Source organism: Balaenoptera borealis (assembly GCF_965194805.1).
Source record: "Balaenoptera borealis genome assembly, chromosome: 12".
NCBI classification, from domain to species: Eukaryota; Metazoa; Chordata; class Mammalia; order Artiodactyla; family Balaenopteridae; genus Balaenoptera; species Balaenoptera borealis.
In genome coordinates this window covers 13894096-13912204 of record NC_138869.1, presented here as the reverse complement: position 1 = coordinate 13912204, position 18109 = coordinate 13894096, and the positions used below count along the sequence as shown (strand labels likewise).

General features: G+C 35.5%; 1 protein-coding gene across 2 annotated transcripts in view; it reads left to right on the top strand.

Moving 5' to 3' along the window:
* Positions 1 to 18109, top strand: part of GRM7 (glutamate metabotropic receptor 7) — a 1142612-nt gene that overhangs the window by 247835 nt on the left and 876668 nt on the right. The window contains exons 1-2 of one of the 2 annotated variants that reach the window (XR_014232668.1): positions 7759 to 13912; positions 16821 to 16926. The gene's annotated coding sequence lies outside the window, so the exon portion shown is untranslated. Of the gene's footprint in view, positions 1 to 7758; positions 16927 to 18109 lie in introns of those variants that run through there. The other variant, XR_014232667.1, reaches the window with a different exon arrangement.

Sequence of the window (18109 nt, the reverse complement as noted above, 5' to 3'; positions counted from 1 at the left end):
CAAATGGAAATCAAAAGAAAGCTGGAGTAGCAATAATCGTATCAGATAAAATTAACTTTAAAATAAAGGATGTTACAAGAGATAAGGACACTACAGAATGAACAAGGGATCAATCCAAGAAGAAGATATAACAATTATAAATGTTTACGCACCCAACATAGGGGCATCTCAATACATAAGGCAAATGCTAACAGCCATAAAATGGGATATCGACAGTAGCACCCAGCTGTCACCAATGGACAGATCATCCAAAATAAAAATAAGTAAGGAAACACAAGGTTTAAATGACACATTAGACAAGATGGACTTAATTGATATTTATAGGACATTCCCTCCAAAAACAACAGAAGACACATTCCTCTCAAGTGATCATGGAACATTCTCCAGGATAGATCATATCTTGGGTCACAGATCAAGCCTTGGTAAATTTAAGAAAACTGAACTCGTATCAAGTATCTTTTCTGACCACAACGCTCTAAGGTTAGATATCAATTACAGGGAAAGAAACTGTAAAAAATACAAACACATGGAGGCTAAACAGTACACTACTAAATAACCATGAGATCACTGAAGAAACCAAAGAGGAAATCAAAAAATACCTGGAAACAAATGAGAATGAAAACATGATGACCCAAAACCTATGAGATGCAGCAAAAGCAGTTCTAAGACGGAAGTTTATAGCAATGCAATCCTACCTCAAGAAACAAGAAACATTTCAAATAAACAATCTAATCTTACACCTAAAGCAATTAGAGAGAGAAGAACAGCAACAACAACAAAAACGACGTTAGCAGAAGGAAAGAAATCATAAAGATCAGATCAGAAATAAATGAAAAAGAAATGAAGGAAACGAGAGCAAAGATCAATAAAACTAAAAGCTGGTTCTTTGAGAAGATAAACAAAATTGATAAACCATTAGCCAGACTCATCAAATAAAAAAAGGGAGAAGACTCAAATCTAGAAATGAAAAAGAAGTAACAACTGACACTGCAGAAACACAAAGGATCATGAGCGATTACTACAAGCAACTAAATGTCAATAAAATGGACAACCTGGAAGAAGTGGACAAATTCTTAGAAAAGCACAACCTTCTGAGACTGAACCCGGAAGAAATAGAAAATATAAACAGTCAAATCCCAAGCACTGAAATTGAAACTGTGATTAAAAATCTTCCAACAAACAAAGGCCCAGGACCAGATGGCTTCACAGGCGAATTCTATCAAACATTTAGAGAAGAGCTAACACCTATCTTTCTCAGACTCTTCCAAAATATAGCAGAGGGAGGAACACTCCCAAACTCATTCTACAAGGCCACCATCACCCTGATACCAAAACCAGACAAAGATGTCACAAAGAAAGAAAACTACAGGCCAATAGCACTGATGAACATAGATGCAAAAATCTTCAACAAAATACTAGCAAACAGAATCCAACAGCACAGTAAAAGGATCATACACCATTATCAAGTGGGGTTTATCCCAGGAATGCAAGGATTCTTCAATATATGCAAATCAATCAATGTGATAAACCATATTAACAAACTGAAGGAGAAAAACCATAAGATCATCTCAATAGATGCAGAAAAAGCTTTCAACAAAATTCAACACCCATTTATGATAAAAACCCTCCAGAAAGTAGGCATAGAGGGAAGTTAACCTCAACATAATAAAGGCCATATATGACAAACCCACAGCCAACACCGCTCTCAGTGGTGAAAAACTGAAACCATTTCCACTGAGATCAGGAATAAGGCAAGGTTGCCCACTGTCACCACGATTATTCAACATAGTTTTGGAAGTTTTAGCCGCAGCAATCAGAGAAGAAAAGGAAATAAAAGGAATCCAAATCAGAAAAGAAGAAGTAAAACTATCACTGTTTGCAGATGGCATGATACTATACATAGAGAATCCTAAAGAAGCTACCAGATAACTACTAGAGCTGTTCAATGAATTTGGTAAAGTAGCAGGATACAAAATTAATGCACAGAAATCTCTTGCATTCCTATACACTAATGATGAAAAATCTGAAACACAAATTAAGGAAATACTCCCATTTACCATTGCAGCAAAAAGAATAAAATACCTAGGAATAAACCTACCTAAGGAGACAAAAGACCTGTATGCAGAAAACTATAAGACACTGATGAAAGTAATTAAAGATGATACCAACAGATGGAGAGATATACCATGTTCTTGGATTGGAAGAATCAACATTTTGAAAATGACTATACTACCCAAAGCAATCTACAGATTCAGTACAATCCCTATCAAACTACCAATGGCATTTTTCACAGAACTAGAACAAAAAAATTTCACAATTTATATGGAAACACAAAAGACCCCAAATAGCCAAAGAAATATTGAGAAAGAAAAACAGGGCTGGAGGAATCAGGTTACCTGACCTCAGAATATACTACAAAGCTACAGTAATCAAGACAGTATGGTACTGGCACAAAAACAGAACTATAGATCAGTGGAACAGGATAGAAAGCCCAGAGATAAACCCACACACATATGGTCACCTTATCTTTGATAAAGGAGGTGAGAATATACAATGGAGAAAAGACAGCCTCTTCAGTAAGTGCTGCTGGGAAAACTGGACAGCTACATGTAAACGAAAGAAATGAGAACACTCCCTAACACCATACACAAAAATAAACTCAAAATGGATTAAAGACCTAAATGTAAGGCCAGACACTATAAAACTCTTAGAGGAAAACATAGACAGAATACTCTATGACATAAATCACAGCAAGATCCTTTTTGATCCTCCTCCTTGAGCAAGGGAAATAAAAACAAAAATAGACAAATGGGACCTAATGAAACTTAAAAGCTTTTGCACAGCAAAGGAAACCCTAAACAAGATGAAAAGACAACCCTCAGAATGGGAGAAAATATTTGCAAATGAAGCAACTGACAAAGGATTAATCTCCAAAATGTATAAGCAGCTCATGCAGCTCAATATCAAAAAAACAAAGAACCCAATCCAAAAATGGTCAGAAGAACTAAATAGACATTTCTCCAAAGAAGATATACAGATTGACAACAAATCCATGAAAGGATGCTTAACATCACTAATCATTAGAGAAATGTAAATGAAAACTACAATGAGGTATCACCTCATACCAGTCAGAATGGCCATCATCAAAAAGTCTACAAACAATAAATGCTGGAGAGGGTGTGGAGAAAAGGGAACCCTCTTGCACTGTTGGTGGGAATGTAAATTGATACAGCCACTATGGAGAACAGTATGGAGGTTCCTTAAAAAACTAAAGATAGAACTACCATACAACCCAGCAATCCCACTACTGGGCATATACCTGGAGAAAACCACGATTGAAAAAGTCATGTACCAAAATGTTCACTGCAGCACGATTTACAATAGGTAGGACATGGAAGCAAACCTAAGTGTCGATCAACAGGTGAATGGAGAAAGAAGATATTGCACATATATACAATGGAATATTACTCAGCCATAAAAAGAAACGAAATTGAGTTATTTGAAGTGAGGTGGATGGACCTAGAGTCTGTCATACAGAGTGAAGTAAGTCAGAAAGAGAAAAAGAAATACCGTATGCTAACACATATATATGGAATCTAAAAAAAATAATGGTTCTGATTAACCAGGGGCAGGACAGGAATAAAGATGCAGATGTAGAGAATGGACATGAGGACATGGGGAGGGAGAAGGGGAAGCTGGGATGAAGTGAGAGAGTGGCATGGACATATATACAGTACCAAATGTAAAATAGCTAGTGGGAAGCAGCCTCATAGTACAGGGAGATCAGCTCAGTGTTTTGTGACCTCCTAAAAGGGTGGGATAGGGAGATTGGGAGGGAGACACAAGAGGGAGGGGATATGGAGATATATGTATCCATATAGCTGATTCACTTTGTGATGCAGCAGAAACTAACACACCATTGTAAAGCAACTATACTCCAATAAAGATTTAAAAAGAAAAAAAAAAACACTTGCTCAACGTGAGCTCTGTTACCAGAAATTTTGTATATGTTATTTCAACCAGTACCCAAATCTGGTAGAAATGTGCTTGAAACCCCCATGTATGAGACTCAAAGAAATAAAAGTGTCTTGCTGAAGTGCGTAAATCTGGCAAACAAGGGTATCCAAAACCATAGCGTTGATTTCAAGTCCAGAGAACTTTCTATCTTTCGTTACAGTGATGAATTAGGTGTTTTTCTCCCACCTCTTTCCCCTGTGTAAGAGGTTAAGATTTCAGCCTTTTCGAATTTCTGATAAGTTAAAAATAAGAAATGCTGTTGTTACCCTCATTCTGGAAATGCAGTGCACCTCTATCAGTTGTTGTTGCTATTTAGTAGTGCAGTGAACTCACTATAAGCCAAGAGGCAAAGGGTAGGCCCTATTCATTTCAATTTAAAGTGAACCTTAAGTAGAAATGTTTCTGATTCGTGGAGTTTTCCTCTTTTACTATAACTCCTTGCATTTTATTGACAGTTTATTAGGTCCATATAAACACTCTTTTACTCCTAACAGCTAAGCAGTTTGGCTTAAATCTAAGCTCCTCCAGTATCAAGCTGTGTAAGCCTGGGCAAGTCATTTAAAGTTCCTGTGCATTGGTGTCCTCATCTGTAAAATGAGGATAATTTTAGCACCGACCTTAGAAGGCTGTTTAAGAATTAAATACTGCAAACATTTATATATAGTACAAAATATTTATAAAGCGCATAATGCTCAGATCACGTTAACTTGTATTCTAAAAAGAAGGCGTTACCTGCTTTCAACAAATATATTTAATATGAATATACTATAAATGTATTAAATATTTATAAATATGCACATATATTACATATAAATGAAGTATATTTATAAATAAATGTATTAACATATTTATAATATATAAAAATATTTTATAATATATATTTACTGTACTTATTACATATATACTTTACAATAAGTAGGATATATATAAAAGTAAGACATAGATACTGATATACAGATAAGGATATAGATACAGATATTGATGTCTTACAATAGGAAAATCCTCTGTGGAGTAAACTGTATAGGGCACCCATGGCAACTTTCTAGGGTCCACGACAAATTTGCTTCTCTGATTCATAAACTATAAACTGTGACTTTGGTGGCAGGGCCATTTGTCTCTCAGCGTGCAGTCTGTAGTCCATCACCATCAGAAACAGTTGAATCTTGTTAAATAAGCAGATTCCTAGGCCCCAAGCAAAACTATCAAATTGGAATCCCTGGGGATAAGGCTCAGGGAGTTGTATTTTTCATCAGAACCCAGTGATTGTTACACACACTTAAGTGAAACCTGCAGATGTTTTCCTTGTTCTTGCTCTGCCAGTTGCCTTGAGCAAGTCATATAACCTTTCTGTGCTTTGTGATTTGATTAAAACAAAACAAACAAAAAAAACCCTTTGGTCTTGGAGATGGGGAGATCCACAATCTAAATGTGAATCTGCCAATTTCTCATGTGCCTTTGAGAAGAGCATACAAAGTTAGCCTTGTTTTTATCTATACAAAGTGGGAATATTAACGCCTGTTCAACCTAGTGCGTGGATGTTATGAAGATAAAGTCAGATTATAGAAGAGAGTAAAATTTGCAAATCTAAGGGTTATAAAGATGAGAGCATTTCTTTTCTCTGTAAAATAGAAGAGAAAAATTTCACAGGTGCGTTATGAAGGCAAATAAGATTATTTAGAAAATGTTTTGAATTTTTTTTCAAGTTAGGTGTTTCTAAAATGAGAATATGACTTAGATGAATTACTTATAATCCTTTTAAGTTGTATTGTTTTACATTGGACAATAGCAATAATTTATCATGTGGTTCAGAATTCTCAAATGAAAAATATTATAAATATCATTGTTTCCCTTATAATTATATCCATAATTTCTAAATGCATAATAGTAAAAATCAGTGGCATTTTTTGGTATAATTGCCTGTTAATAGCACTGCAGTTTTTATGCAGACTGAAATCAAGGACAACCTAAAATGTTATTATAATTAATAATAGCTTGTGCTGATTAAATGATAAATCTTATTTGCACATTTTTCCACCCCCTTCCTGCCTGAGGTTGGCACAGGGCTGGAGGATAGTGGGTTCATTTATCAGCATGAGATCCAACCCAGCAACTAATTCTAATGTTTTCTAGAACTAAAAAAGACTCCTTGTTCTATTGTTCTAGTGATTAAAGCAGATTAGGTCAATATTCTAAGTCTCTTGTTTATACCAGGAATTTGACTCTTGATTCACAAAAGTCTTTTCTCTGAAAGTTACTGTTTGCACAATGGAATCAAAAAAGTAGTAGGAAGTTCAAAAATAGCAGTTGATGTCCTACCTACCTTGATATTATCAGCTGAGTCTCTAATTCCATATATTTTGCTGATGCAAATGGTGAAGGATCCCAAGGCAACAAGACAATTCAGGGTAGAAGTCTCAGGACACATCTCAGAATTCATCTGAGATAACGACTGTGGCTGGGGAACTAAAGGGCATTTGGACCTTGAAAGTTAATAGCACCACACTCACCACTGATTTCACGCTCAAAAAAAGAATTGTTTTTCTTATCCTGAATTCCCTTTACCCTCCCACCCCACCCTATTCCTTCTTTTTTTTTCTATTTCCTTTTTACATTTTACTTCATCTTTTCCATTCTCTGTGGTTTCCTCATTAGAAGACAAATTCTTAAATGCATTCTCAATACAAGCATGCATTCCCTTGGCTGGAAAGACATGATGACTTTAATTCACTCTAAGGTGTAAATGACTGCTAGCAAATCATTTTCAGAGGGAAGGCTTTTCAGGGTATTTAACAGGCGATGGGGCATTACAACCTGATTAGAAAGAAACACAGAATCTTCTAGGCACCTTTCTTGCAAGAAGAAAAAAAATTTTTTTAACATCTTTGTTGGAGTATAACTGCTTTACACTGACGTTTTAGTTTCTACTGTATAACAAAGTGAATCACCTATACATATACATATATCCCCATATCTCCTCCCTCTTGCATCTCCCTCCCACCCTCCCTATCCCACCCCTCTAGGTGGACACAAAGCATCGAGCTGATCTCCCTGTGCTATGCGGCTGCTTCCCACTAGCTATCTATTTTACATTTGGTAGTGTATATATGTCCATGCCACTCTCTCACTTTGTCCCGGCTTACCCTTCCCCCTCCCTATGTCCTCAAGTCCATTCTCTATGTCTGTGTCTTTATTCCTGTCCTGCCCCTAGGTTCTTCAGAACCATTTTTTGTTTTTGTTTTTGTTTTTAGATTCCATATATATGTGTTAGCATACAGCATTTGTTTTTCTCTTTCTGACTTACTTCACTCTGTATGACAGTCTCTAGGTCCATCCACCTCGCTACAAATAACTCAATTTTGTTTCTTTTTATGGCTGAGTAATATTCCATTGTATATATGTGCCACATCTTCTTTTTTTTTTTTAAACATCTTTATTGAAGTATAATTGCTTCACAATGGTGTGTTAGTTTCTGCTTTATAACAAAGTGAATCAGCTATACATATACATATATCCCCATATCTCCTCCCTCCCGCATCTCCCTCCCTCCCACCCTCCCCCTCCCACCCCCCCAGGCGGTCAAAAAGCACTGAGCTGATCTCCCTGTGCTATGTGGCTGCTTCCCACTAGCTATCTATTTTACATTTGGTAGTGTATATACGTCCATGACACTCTCTCACCCTGTCACATCTCAACTTTCCCCCTCCCCATATCCTCAAGTCCATTCTCTATGTCTGTGTCTTTATTCCCATCTTGCCACTAGGTTCTTCATGACCTTTTTTTTTTTCCTTAGATTCCATATATATGTGTTAGCATACTGTATTTCTTTTTCTCTTTCTGACTTACTTCACTCTGTATGACAGACTCTAACTCCATCCACCTCATTACAAATACCTCCATTTCATTTCTTTTTATGGCTGAGTAATATTCCATTGTATATCTGTGCCACATCTTCTTTATCCATTCATCTGATGATGGACACTTAGGTTGCTTCCATGTCCTGGCTATTGTAAATAGAGCTGCAATGAACATTTTGGTACATGACTTTTTTTGAATTATGGTTTTCTCAGGGTATATGCCCAGTAGTGGGATTGCTGGGTCGTATGGTAGTTCTATTTTTAGTTTTTTAAGGAACCTCCATACTGTTCTCCATAGTGGCTGTATCAATTTACATTCCCACCAACAGTGCAAGAGACTTCCCTTTCTCCACACTCTCTCCAGCATTTCTTGTTTGTAGATTTTTTGATGATGGCCATTCTGACAGGTGTGAGGTGATACCTCATTATAGTTTTGATTTGCCTTTCTCTAATGATTAGTGATGTTGAGCATCCTTTCATGTGTTTGTTGGCAATCTGTATATCTTCTTTGGAGAAATGTCTATTTAGGTTTTCTGCCCATTTTTGGATTGGGTTGTTTGTTTTTTTGATATTGAGCTGCATGAGCTGCTTGTATATTTTGGAGATTAATCCTTTGTCAGTTGCTTCGTTTGCAAATGTTTTCTCCCATCCTGAGGGTTGTCTTTTCATCTTGTTTATGGTTTCCTTTGCTGTGCAAAAGCTTGTAAGTTTCATTAGGTCCCATTTGGTTGTTTTTGTTTTTATTTCCATTTCTCTAGGAGGAGGGTCAAAAAGGATCTTGCTGTGATTTATGTTATGGAGTGTTCTGCCTATGTTTTCCTCTAAGAGTTTGATAGTGTCTGGCCTTACATTTAGGTTTTTAATCCATTTTGAGTTTATTTTTGTGTATGGTGTTAAGGAGTGTTCTAATTTCATTCTTTTACATGTATCTGTTCAGTTTTCCCAGCAGCACTTATTGAAGAGGCTGTCTTTTCTCCATTGTATATTCTTGCCTCCTTTATCAAAGATAAGGTGACCATATGTGGTTGGGTTTATCTCTGGGCTTTCTGTCCTGTTTCATTGATCTATATTCCTGTTTTTGTGCCAGTACCATACTGTCTTGATTACTGTAGCTTTGTAGTATAGTCTGAAGGAAAATAGTTTTGATGTTTTTCTATTAGTGATTATGAGGCCTCTTAACTCAAATACACTTGGATTTATACTTTTTGATCCAAATTGTCATTACTTTTGGATCACCCCAGGTAGAAGTTCCAATGATATTGTCCAAGTTAATTAATCTTATAGAAAATTTAGGATGGCTGCCCATTTCTGGTGTAGTGAATTTTCCAGTTCCTAACAGAAAATCACCCACAGAGACTTGGCTGCTCCTTTCAACAAATGAAAGGGAACACACTAATTTCTTAGCTCATCCCAGGATACATGACAGAACCATGAATCGAAGATCAGAGTTTTGCTTGATTCAGCCACCAAATGCCACTTTCTTCTCAGTGTCATATAGCCATGACACTTGAATCTCTGCTCATCCTGACTCTAGCCAAGAGATAATTGCTTAGACTCAAGCCTAGGCATGCAGTACACATTGGCTTCCTGTTGGGAACCACACTCAGAGAGAGAGAGAGAGAGAGAGAGAGAGTGTGTGTCAACCTTTGGTTCTTATGTAGCTTTTGCAAAGAATTCTTGTCATCGATGATTCCTCCTTGCAATTTTTGGAATACTAAGACTATATAACAATTTATTAGGAGCCTCTGTAGCGACACCTAAAGACTGTGGGAAAGATGAAAACAGTGCACACAAAGGACAGGCGGACTTGCTGGGGCTCAGCGTGCTGTTTGCTCTGTTTGTCTGTCATTTACTGCTGCTGGCAATTTTAAGAATATATTCTTCATTGCATATCTGAAATGAAATACGTTTGTCTCAACTTGCCCTAATTCAGGCTTTGAAAAAGTTTATCTTACTTTGGAAAAATAGTTTAAGCAAAGCACTTGAAGGAAAACAGGTTAGAGAAAATGTCTCCAAAAACTCAGTGTCTTCATTAGTAGAAGTTACAGCTACCCAACTCATCTTTTAGATACTGAAATTTGACCTAACAAAATGAAAAATAAATAATCCAATTAAATATCAGGGAACTCCAGTGGTTAAGTATACATACAATTAATGAATACAAAGGACTTTCATAGTGCATTATATTTTACAGTTATTTATAATAGTAATAAAATAAAGATAATAAATACCTTGGAACCTTTATTAATTGTAAGAGTTTATAGTGCTTGCAGTTACTGTGTTTTGTTTTGTTTTATTTTTCTTAGAAAACAGGTTGAAACCTCTAATTTATTTTATGAACTGCCAAATTTTGCAAAAGAGTCTAGGAACTCATCATGATTTGCCCCCTTCCAGAAATTCGTATATTCCTCAGAAATGAATTCTACTTAAAACTTTCTGATTAATTCAATCATTTCTGAGTGTTCTGGGAAATAATTTATTTAATAATCTCTGCTTTGGAAAAGATATTTGGAAAAAGAAAGAATCACTAATAGAGTATGAAATAGGTTTCTTAGTTGACCCCAAGGAGGGTGGGGGATTAGACTGTGGACTCAGAGTTTATAAGAGAAGAGGAAGAAATATGGAAGCAGTCATTATAAGTAGAGGAGGAAAACACAGCTGTTAGAACTCATGGCCTGTGGCTATTCTGGACCACAGTTAGGAGAATGGTAAAGTAGATCTAGGTGGTAGGCCAGGCGTGTGACCCAAAGTAAATCTGTTGAACTGTATGTGCCTAGACTCTTGAACCTCAAAACATTCTCGTTCCTATTGGAAAAAAAAACACTATTATTTTCTGAAACCACACACACACAGACTCTACAGTGCTCGTACACTGGGCATCTTTGCATTATTAGGAATTGATGGTAGGAAGGGCATCAAAGCTCGACAGAGTGGAGAAGTGTTCGTGAGAAGTGTTTGTGATAGAAAGGATTTTAGTACTTTAGAAGGCAAGCGTGATCACAGAATTCTTAAATCATGGCAAATAACTCATTTCTTTTTGCCCTATCAGACATCTGATATTTCAAAAATGAACAGCTCTTACATTTTTGCAGTTACGGCAAGGCCTTCTCTTGACTACCATGTCCTGGCTGCTGACCGGTGCTCCGTCATCTGGTGTCACTTTCCACCTTGCTCATCTCACTGCAGCTACTCTGTTCTTATTTTAGTTCTGTGCTCCGATCTCTTTTCCAACACCTAGCCTCACACTTTCCCTCAGAGGGAGAATCTTTCTCTTTCTTTCTTTCCCTTTCTTTCCTTCCTTTCCTTTCTTTAACCTGCATGCCTTCCTATCAGCCTTTCTGTCTTCCTTTCTCTTTTCTTTTTCTTTATTCTATCTCTCAGCTCCTTTTGTAATTAGTCCCTTCTCATGTTTATGTCCTGCCTGACATGTTTCTTACTTGGAGATACTTTCGCTGCGCACCTCATCTAAGATGAGTTCCCCCATCTTACCCTCAGCTGTTAACCGCCTCAATATCGCATTTTCACTTAAGAAGTATTAAAATAAGAATTTTTTATTCTGCACTTCTTTGATATTGATATTTACATCTATCAGAATAATTTAACTCTGGGACATGAATTCTTATGACTGTCTAAAAACATTTTGAGGGTGTATACTAAAGAGTTTCTATTTTTCAAAACTGTTCATGAATCATTTTAGTAAGTAAAATGAAGACAAGGACTACACATTTTCATTCATTCCAATTTCCATAGAATCAATCGACAAATATTTTTTTCTCTGCAGAGAGATCAAGATGGTTTTCCTCCCAGATACTTTAATTTTCTATTCTTAGATTTGTATGTATATATCTTTGAGTGTGTATGTGTGTGTGTGTGTATATATATATATATATATATATACATATATATATATATATATGTAAAAACTGTATTTCCTCCCACTCAAATGTGGAAAGAATAAAAGATGATGCTTTATTCCTCCATAAGTGTACTTCAGAAAAAACTTAAACTTCCTAAGGGAATGTAGTTCATTATGAGGTGACTACTCAGTGAAGTCATAGTTCACACTTACTATCAAGGTTATTGATCCCATCTCAAAGGGTGTTCCATCGTTTCCTTCCCAATGTAGGCCCCCTCGAGGTGCACAGGGATACCTATCTGTGCCCACAGATTTGACAAAGGGGCCTATGGTCTGCATATTCTTCTCTTCCTGACTTATAATAAATTCTAGATTACCCATAAGTGATCTTAACTAGACTCTGAGCCATGGTTTCACATCTTGCTCTACCTGCTGCTGAAGTAGCTTAAAGCTGGTATAACTCATGGTCTGTTCAGAGTACAGTGGTTCCCTTTCCGCAGTAACTTGGCTGCATCTTGATTTTCTTTGCTTCAGATGCTCTGAGTCTCCGAAATGCCTGCTTTCCAGGTCCTGGCATAGACTATTCATGTCAAGGCATCCACCCATGGCTACCTATTCCCTCACCATGGTGGTCTTAGCCTCCCAGCTAGTTTAGCTCTCAATGCTCAGCAATTCCACTGGGGGCGGACCAGGCCTTCTAGATCCCTCTCCCATCCTGTGCAGACCTGACAGTATCTCATGTCTACTCTCTTCTTAAACATATCAAGCCACTGTCTTTCCTTATCTATGAACAACAGCTAGCAATCCTTTTCAGAGGGAAGAACTTTCAGGGTATTTAGCAAGTGAAGAGGCATCACCATGCAATTTAAAAAGCAGACCTTCAAAGCAAACTAATTTTCTAGGTACCTCTCTTGTAAGAAAAGGTTTTTTTAAAGGTTATATATAAATGACTGTGAGACCACTAACTAAAATACACACCTAATTAATATTTTTTTAATCAAACACTGCCTTCTACCTTGTTAGGTACAAGATCCCTTGGAATTTTGAGATTCTGATATTGTTGTTGACATATAGGGTATTAGATAAGTTTATTCTAATAGGAAAAAAAAATAAGTCAGCATTGAGACTTGAAGCTGAAGAGTGACTGTGTTATTCTGGGCTGAACTTGCTCTATTTTTACCTGAGGTAGCAAACTTCATGGCCAAGCCTTCATGGTAGAATGGGCACAAAGAAAGAAATTGGCTTACCAGTAAGAAGAGGTACTAGGAAAGTGTTTCAAATATTGACATCTGGTATCATATATTATGTTTAGTTTGGACAGAATAGTCTTTTATTTACTATGACTGGCCTCACTGGTCAATTAATGACAGAAATAATTTAAAGACGGGAGTCATTTAAAAATGTTTGATATAGATGTACTGTTTTAACTGTCATTCACTTTATAATAATTTGAAGCAGGGCTACATTTACTGTTATTTGTTTTTTGTTTTTGTTTTATTTTGTTTCTTAACATGAATTTACTTATCTTGTATAAACTATTTATAATGCATTGTCTTTTATTTCCATGTTGTTTGTCTTTCTTAAGTGAAATGAGAACGTAAATGTATTTGTAAAATGATCCAAGACTATAATCCTCATAGATTTTATATTCCTCTGCCTAATTTTTTAAATTTATGTTTTTCTGTACATAATTCAAGACTTTGTTTGTAACCTGCTTAAGTATTTTGAAACCATTAAGCATAGACTTCAAAAGAACTGCTCTTTTCATGCTCATATTCCATTAGGTTATATAAATAACAAAGAAGTAATAAAAAGGACACCTGGGGGAAAAAAACATTTGAGAAAAAGCACAAATTATCCTTGATAAACATGTAGCGTATCTGGTGGTGGCAGAAATGGGAGAGTGTTAGACCATAATTTAGTATCCTGGTGCAGTCCTTGTTTGATGAACATAAGTTTTAAGTTTTGCAAAGAAAATTGGGATTCTTAGTTAACTCAATAGGTTAGTTAAATTGAGACCAGTTAAAAGGGCTTCTCCCATGTTTACACACATTTTATATAGTAATATCAATCATGCATGTATTTTGTATTTCTTTTCTTTTTTCTTTTAGCTTGGCTGAATTCAGTAGCCTTCTGGAGCCCCTTCTCCTGGACACCTACTCAACAATGTGTTGGGAAGACCAAGGTGAATAAGGACTGGACTCTGAATGCGATGAGGGTCTAAAAGGGAGATAAAAAACACTCATCCATGTTTTATGTAGTAAATCCCACCAAGCACAAAAACTAAAAGTACATCGTTTCACTTATTAAAAATAGGCCCCTATGTCATTTATTCTTATGCCAGTTTTTCTTCAGTATTTTATGTAAAATTTTACTTGATAATTTAGATCAAGTTTTAAAGATGTAAAAATATCTGGATAAAAGTATGTGCCCTTGTCACTAATTGTCAGTCTACATTAGCTACTATTTATTTTAAAGTACTTCATTCCAGTGTGAGGAGGGTTACATTTAAATATTTCGCAGTCTCCTGAGATTTCTGACTCATACATGTAGCTCTGAAATACTGTGAGCAGGATGACATCCAGTGCTTTTACAGATTTTTTTTTTTTTTTTTGGCTTGTGAACTGCTGTGTGCCAAATGCCCCATTCATAACATCTCTAAACTCTGATAATGAGTAGATGTCATTATTTTGCCTTCCAGCACTTCTGATCAATATCAGGCTAATATTATTTTCTCTCTGATTTTCCTTTATATTTTCGAAATTTATAGCAAACACAAAATGAAATAATTATTTAATGTTTAACACAGTACAATTTTTTTTTTAAAGACTGCCTTCTAAGTCCTTGCAACTAGGAACGACTTTATTAGAAGTTTCAAAAATTATGAAAATATTTTAGCATAAATATTTATTTAGTGGTACCCTTAACAATGAATTTATGAGTTTTTTAGGCCACTTTTCAAACTCATTTTAGTTTCTATTAAGATTTGGTGGAATATTTTTTTAACTCATATATAAGAAAATGTAAGACTTAAAAAGGAAATGTAAGTCACATTCTTTAGAATTATCTTTCTGTTTATACCTAGTATTTCTTAGTTATCTTAATAAAATTGCGAGCCCAGTGCCTGACACATATGTGGCACTCAGAAAAGTGTATTAAATGAATGCATTCAAACTGAAATAACGTAACTGCTTAGTTAAGCCTTCTCTTGTTTTAAGTGTTTTTTTACAAGATTTTTTCATTTTAAAAGAGATAATAGAGACTTTAGGAACTGAAAAGTAATGTTAATAGGAATCATAGCAATTATCTCGTCTATCTTCTCCAATTTTCAGATGAAGCTGACAGACAAAGAAATTAAGTAATTTAACCAATGGCAAGTTAAATAGACTTCAAACTTTCAGATGTATTATTAAGCCATGTAGTTAATTTGGTTCAAAGTTTTGATTTAACCAACATGTATTAAGTATGTGTAATGACGAAGGCACTCTAATGAGTGCTGAGCTTAAAAAAAAAAAAAAAAAGAAACACGAAATTCCTACCCAAGGTTTGTAAACTACGGACTAGTATTTGGGAACCACTGAAATTTGATTCTTAGGCTCAGGACTGGAGTCTGGGTGGGAGATACTGATTTGAGAGTCATTAGTATACACTTATAATTGAACACATGCAGTGAATGAGATCACACAAGAAGAGGAAATAAAACAAAATAAATAGTAGAACTAGCAGTGGATTCCTGGTGAAGACGTATTTATAAGATGATACAAAGAGAATCAAGGGGGGAAAGAGACATATAAAAGGAGTGAGAATCAGATGATAAATGGTTCCTTGAAAATCAAGGGACAAAGAGAACCAGGTAGTAAATGATGGGAGGTTTCTTGTACCTTGCAGAAAACTCAATTATGATGAAGACTTAAAAGACACTATTAATATCAGACATTCAGCATCATTGGGGATTCTTGCAAAAGTGCTTTGCTGCAAAGGGAGTAACATATTATGAGCCACAATGAAGATTGCAAATTCTTGGAAAGAAAGAAAGAGGAGGAAAGAAATAATACAAATAAAAGACCAGCATTTTCCAGAATGAGTTCTGCTATCTTCACAGGTTTTAGTAGCTATTACTTGAAAAACATAAAGGAGAACGTTGGGGTAGAGTTCACTTGTGAGATATCTTGAGGAAACAATTTAAAAAGTTAATTTTGCTGCAGGACTTCAGAAAATTTATTTAGCAAATGGGAATGGAGAATATCCAATATCCACAAGAGGGTATATTTGGTCATCTATTTTCTTTAAAAAAAAAGAACACTTTTTGGGATTACTATTCTATATTAGTCACTTGGGAAATTTTGCTTTGGAATAAAAAGATAAAGCCAAGATGTTTAACACTAATAGAAAAAGAAAGAAGGGAAAGAAACAACAGCAATTAAAAAAAATTCTCCAGCTTTATTAAGATATAATTGACATATAACATTGTGTAAGTTTAAGGTATACAATATGTTGATATGATACATTTATATATTGCAAAATGATCACTACCATAGGCTAGCTGACATCTCCATCATGTCACATAACTACCATTTCTTTGTTGTGGTGAGAACATTTAAGGTCTACTCTTAGCAACTTTCAAGTATATTAAACAGTTTTATTAGCTAAAATCACCGTAATGTAATTAGACCCACAGAACTTATTCATCTTAAAACTGGAAGTTTGTACTCTTTGGCTGACATCTCCTGATTACCCCCAACCCCCTGCCTCTAGTAACCACCATTCTAGCCTCTGTTTCTATGAATTTGACTTTTTAAAAATTCCACATATAAGTGATATCCTACAGTATTTGTCTTTCTCCAACTTATTTCAGTTAGCATAATGCCCTCAAAGTCCACCCATGTGATAGGTTGAAAGAAACCTTGTTTGTGTTGAGGTGTGAATCCCTTCTACTCCAAGATAAGTTTGATTAGATTTGAAAGCCCAAATATTGGAACTTCAATATGTTTAAAGGTTCAGTGCAAATAAAGACCTTCTGAAGTCAAGTGTACACTCAAATAGTGACAGAGCCATGCAACGAATTTCTATTTGTTTGTGTTTTCTTCACAAAGACATCCAGGAAAGATGCATCAAAGGGAAAACCTAGCAGAAAATCTTAAACCAAAATAATTGGTAAGGCTGATTAAGAGAAGAGAAAGCATGAAGCAAAGAAACTTAGTAAGTACTTTTTTCCAGCTTTATTTCGATATAAATGATATATAACATTGTGTAAATTTAAGGTGTACAACATGTTGATTTGGTACACGTATATATTGCAAAATAATTACTACCATAACATTAGCTAATACCTGAATCATGTCGCATAATTTCCATTTATTTTTTGTGGTGAGAATATTTAAGATATACTCTCTTAGCAACTTTCAAGTATACAGTACAGTATTATTAACGTAAATTACTATACTGTACATTAGATTCCCCAGAACTTATTTATCTTATAACTAGAAGTTTATAACCTTTGACCAACATCTCACTTCTCTGCCGCCTCCCAGCTCCTGGTAACCACCCTTTTTTTCTCTGTTTCTACAAGTTTTATGAATTTTGGGTTTTGTTTGGATGGTTTTTTTAGATTCCATATGTAAATGAGATCATACAATATTTGTCTTTCAGTGTCAGGCTTATTTCATTTAGCATGGTGCCCTCAAGTTCTATCCATGTTGTCACAAATGGCAAGATGTCTGTCTTTCTCATGGCTGAATAATATGTACATATATATACACACCCGCCCCACCTCATCTTTATTCATTCATCTGCTGAGGAACAGTTAGGTTGTTTCCACATCTTGGTTATTGTGAATAATGCTGCAGTGAACATGAGAGTGCAGATATCTCTCCCTAGATCCTGTTCTCGTTTCCTTTGTATATATACCCAGAAGTGGGATTGCTGGATCATATAGTAGTTTTATTTTTAATGTTTTGAGGAACCCTCTTAGTTTTCCATAGTGGCTGCACCAAGTTACATTCCCACCAATGGTGCAGGAGAGTTCCTTTTCTCTACATCCTCACCAACAGTTGTTGTTTCTTGTCTTTTTGATAATAGTCATTTTGACAGGTATGAGATGGTATCTCATTGTGGTTTTGCATTTTTCCGGTGATTAGTGATGTTGAGGACTTTTTATGTACCTGTTTGACTGTCTTCTTTGAAAAAAATAAAGAAGATTGAAATCATATCAAATGCCTTTTTGGACCACAGTTGCATTAAACTAGAAGTTTTCCTAGTTTCCTAGTTTCTCCTAGTTTACCAGGAGAAAACTGAAAAATTAACCAATATGTGGAGATTAAACAGCATGCTACTGAACAACCAGTGGGTCAAGGAAGAAATCAAAAGAGAAATCAAAACCATT